Below are 5,427 nucleotides of genomic sequence, written 5' to 3'. Positions count from 1 at the left end.
AAGCTGTAAATAGTACCAGAACTGCACCTTCTAGTGTTACAGGTAACACACTGCAGTCAAATGAACAGATTTTGCCTTTGTGCCAGAATCCATAGAACTGAGCTTCTAAATGTTTAACACCCAACCCCAGAAAGGAGGGGATTGGTGAAGTTCAATGGCAATGACTGATAAACTTGACATAGTGAAGTAACAAAGCCTATTCCCTAATAAAAACACCACAAAGTTCTGTAAAAAAAATAAAAAAATAAAAATACTCTCTAACACACAAACAAAAAAAAGGATAATGGATAAACTTGTAATGGACTTGTTGAACATAAAGACAACTCACTCTACATATTGAGACCCAGTACATGCTACATAACCTAACAGTAAATCATAGATCTGTGCCACACCTGTGCCGCTCAGTCTGGCTCCACTAGCCCCACCCTTTTTTGGTATTTTGCAAATCTGGGCTGAGAATGGAATCAGCCTCCAACTACCCTGTTTGGTGACCCTTTAACGTGTCAAACTCACCATCAGAGGTTGACTGCTTCACCTTTGCTCCATGTCTGCCCGTAATGTAATAGCGTATTCACATTTTGCATATTGACTGTATAAGATAGAACTTATTTAGGCAGTCTATGATTTTGCAATATAATTCAGTGGATTTCTATGTTTGTTCGTTACTAACCCTGACCAGCAGGTATATCTAGAACCAGAATATGATTATTCCTAAAAGTAAATTATGAAGCCAGAGTTTTGAGTCTTTATATTCCTTCTTGAGTTTACAGAACCAATGCAACAATCCTGCAATAAAGCCCAATTTTAATTCATTTTTTGATCAGATATTTTCAGTAAATGTCAGCTCAGTTGAATAACAGATTGAGACCAAAAACTAACCAATCAGAGACCGTAACATAGAATTATCTCCACCCCCAAAGTCTCAAAAGGCCTTTAGTCGAGGGAGCAGATCAGTGATCAACAAAGCGTGCAGTAAGAGAGCTAAGCGGACGCTGGTGTCCGTGCTGCTTTATTGGGTCACATTTGTGCACAGCGTGTTCACTTGAGTTAGATTCACTGTTTCAGTAACATTTTTCTGGATCTTCAAACTGTGCAGAAATGCTTCCTCACAGTTTTGCTCTCTACCCATGGGCTCCAATTTCCTCACACTATTATGATTAGGCACCTGTGGGCTCAATCATGGTGCAGTTTTAGGAGTTATTTAAATGCCAAACCTTAAATAATTTCCTTTCAAATTCCCTGAATTAACTTAACTGTAAAAATATTGATGTTTTTGGTTGGAGCTGTAAAATACCTATTTGTCCATAGTAAGAATGTAGTGTTTAATAAAAAAAACGTAGTTTCACAGTAAAAATATGACAGTTCTTATTGTAAAACACTATTTTTTAAAGCTCTCCGCTTGTGGGGCTAAATGTAGGGATAGGGAGAAGCTGAGAGGGTAGGGAAGAATTTGGATTTGGCCTAAAAGTACCATATTTTCCTCTCTGTAAGGCGAACTTTAAAGCCATTATTTTTTTCAAAAACAACAGTGAGCAGTATAATCCTTTTCCTCCTATTAATAGATTAAATGTGATTGTGGTTACTGATGACACTGTTTTGTTTTACACTTTGCAAAGAAATCATTGTAATTGCGGTAACACGGCTAACATGTTGCGGGTCGGACATTTTTTCTTTTACGTAGTTCTTACAAGGTTGGCAATTAGCGGAGTCACGGTAACGTTCGTTATTGCTTTATTAGTCTTGTTTTTTTACGTGTCGCACACAAGATTAGGAGTTGCAGGGATTAACAAGCTAACGTGGCTAACATGTCACAAACAAGTTCTAGAGTAAACATGAAAACAGTTAATAAAGTCTGACTGAAAAGACTGAAAGACAGACTTACTTCAAAGTCTTCTGTCTTTTATCTCGCTTCATAAATGAAATAAATAAAAAATAGACCATTCATTGATGGTGGACCTTATAATCCAGTGTGACCATAGTGTGGAAAATATGTTAATTAGATAAATTCAACAGGTAAACTATAGTTGCAGGAAAAGCAGCATGACATGCAACAATTTATGATAAAAAAGCTGCTTTTAAAGCTCGAGTCCCCACAGTGTCAGTGTGTACGCAGAAGAATGTCCCCACAACAACAGCAACACGGTCACACACACACACATACCAACACACCAACCCCTCCGGGACAAGTTGGTTTATAAAGTCGTCCCAGCATGCATCTGTTCGTGCACTTCTCAACATTGTTAGCCAGAGGATGCGAGCTTGTTCCTGTGTGTGCGTGTGCATACGTGTGTGTGCATGTGTGTATGTGTGGATGCAGTGGCCTGGAATGTAAAGGGAAGCCTCCTCATGATTCCCAACACCAGAGAGGGAAATAATACACTGAGGTTATACACGTCCTACTTCAAGTTCACAGCTGAGATCCAAGGAGATACTGGTGACATCGCAGTGGAGGAGGAGCTTAAGGGCCACACACACAGAAGCGTTCACACATGCGTACCAAGAGTTTCATCATTTTTTATTATGATTTCACTGCACAAACCCACGAGCCTCAATGTATTTTCCAAAGGACTTGTGGCCTGTAGAACTGTAACTTTTCCTGAAGTGACAAGCTGTCCTGCTGCAGCGTCAGACGTTGCTGCTAACCTGAGGCGGGTGGACCGAGCTTCTTCATGGAACCAAATGTGGATCCAGCGTGTTAACACACACACTGTCAGCCTGCAAGTGTTGTTGTTTATTATAAGTCACATCTGGAGCGAGACAGGAGGTAATGAGGTTCTGGAGATGCTTGTTGCCGTGGCAACCCTGTTTGAGGGTCCAGAGCTGCATCCCCAGTTGCCGTGCCAACCCATCTCTAACGGCTGGCTGCGAGCGGTGATGTGATTTAAAAAAGGGAGCTGAGTGTGACAGGTTGATCTTTTTTATTTATTTATTTTGCCACTACAGCCTGGTTTACAGTACATGCAAGCACGCACACACACACACACACACCCCCACACACACACTCAGCTGGATGCTGAAACCCATTAAGAGCATCAACAGAGAGCTGCCAACATGATTATCTGGGTAAAGCTGTAAATAAAACAAAGTCGTTGGTACAAAATAAATTTGTTTGTTTGTTCTGGGAGGACTTCTGACATTATCCACTCGAGATAAAAAGAAACCATATATGTTTACATCAAGTAAATTTGGTTTATTTATTAAAAATGACTCCACAAATAAGTAAACCTGCTTCCATTTAAATCAAATTACTTCCTTTCATCCATAAAATTCCATTTAGGCTAGATTTTGATGTTCGTATTCATTTAATAAAAACCATCAATGTTCATTCATATGTCTGCATGAGAGGACTGAGCCTCACAAATGTTGACTAAGTGTAGCATTCCCTATAAGACATTGTATGCTCTGTATCCTACAGGGCCAAATGTCACGGATAGGGGAAGTATAAAGTAGTGTTTGATCAGAAAAGCCTGAAAGACCTACTCTGATGAAACTTGTTTTTTTAGTGTTTTTAACATATTCTTGTCACATTTTTCTCATGATATACAGAAAATGAAACTGACAATTGCAATTCTGAGCATTCCTTTATTAAAAACATTGTGATTTAGGAGCAGACAAAAAAGGCTGTTTGCAAAAAATATATATTAATGTATAAATTACGATGCAAGCTCCTTGCTCTGCTCCATTCCCATGCTTCTACTTGTAGACGACTAGATCCATGCATGTCTTTGTATATCTCCTCTGAGCCAGTATCTGGTTCAAAACTCTGTGGCTGGATAGCTCCAATATTGCTTACCATTTTTTGATACACTGCTAATGTTAGTTTGAGGGTGGGAGGGGCTGTAAGCTAGTGGGAGATAGAGTAAACATGGATGACATGAGGTAAGGAAAGACTTCCATCCAAAACTCAGAGGGGATTTTCTAATGAACAACAGTCACGATGTAAAAAAAAACGATATTCTAGAAAATTTCACGTTTTTTTTCAAATTGGCTAAAAACGACATAATCATAATTAAAAGACCACCTGAACCGCTTTTACAATGGATGAAACGATGATTGGAGTGGGTATTTCAATTATAACAAATGAAAACAAGCATAGCAAACACTAAACTGAACTGACTAAACTGAACCCAGAAAAGACCTGAAACTATATCGAACAAGTGGTGGTAAAACAGACAAAGACGAGGAAAATCAGGCTTTTCAAGTTAATTGACTATCAGAAAACAGTTGTAATAAATCTCAAATGGAACCTGTTGTGACTGTTGTGAGATAACACCAAGGATAGAATAGAATGACTTCAACAAAAAACATGGTTTAGGGTTATTTTTAGACTTTATAGTAGGTTGTTCAAGACTGAGTTCGTTTAATTTGGTCCTGAACCTAGCATTTGGTCTGTATTTTGACTTCGAAACAAAGCTTTTAAATAAAACCACGTGACTAAAGAGTTCTTCTCTCATTGGCTAGAAATCACGAGGGCAGAACAAAACTATAAGAGAATGAATAAGGAAAGTCCTATGCTTTGTAATCCTTGTCAGGATTGTTCATCCATTCAAACTTTATGTAGTTTACCAATTTTTAACGTCTGCATCAACGTCAGGTACAACACTTTTTACTGCTACAACGGTACTGTATGATGGCATGTTGCAAGGTGGTTACTGAGAAGGCTGCGACGATGAAGGTACACTGATAAGTGTTTATGTCCCATAAATTGTTGAGAAAACAGTGAGAGAAGTAATGTGTATCCCTTTAAAGAGCCTGCATTCATCCAACCACATTTCAATGACTTGCTGTGTCTCATTGTTGCTCTCCTACAGTGTTTGGATCCCAAAACGGCCAACTATTGTTCCACTCTGAGCACGGAATCTATTCAGACTGAGGAAACTCTGAAGTAACCGAACTTTAGCTTGACTGGAATCAAACCGAGACCACCTAAAAAGATGGGTCGAAGAGCTGTTCCTGGTCCCGAACCAGGGTCTGCTTGGATGTACTCAGACTGATGCTGTTTCAGATTATCGAGGGAAACCAAATCTGGTTTACTTTAAAGGGGCCATACCATGATTTTCTTAAGCCTTTCAGAGTAAACTATATCCATACATATGATCATATATTACCTTTGGATCACTAAAAAATAAAAATTTATGAAATATGAGTTATATTTCATGGAACTTTTCCTACCCAGAAGTAAAGAAGCACCGCATCTAAAGTAACAAACATCTAGTTGAGCTGGAATTTATTGAAGACAGGACACAACTGGAAGATATACAGTATTCTGCATCTAAAATTAAAGTTTTTTTGCTGATCACAATTAGCTCAGTGGAGAAATTGAGTGTTGTGTTAGTCTGGGGATGGAGCTGTCAGAGCAGACTCTTCCTGGAGGGAGCGGTTGGCATTGTGCTTACATCAGCACGTTTCCACCCGCTCGTTTTCACG

The sequence above is a fragment of the Oryzias melastigma genome, linkage group LG9 (genome assembly GCF_002922805.2).
Source record: "Oryzias melastigma strain HK-1 linkage group LG9, ASM292280v2, whole genome shotgun sequence".
NCBI lineage: Eukaryota > Metazoa > Chordata > Actinopteri > Beloniformes > Adrianichthyidae > Oryzias > Oryzias melastigma.
Note: the sequence above shows the minus strand (reverse complement) of the source record.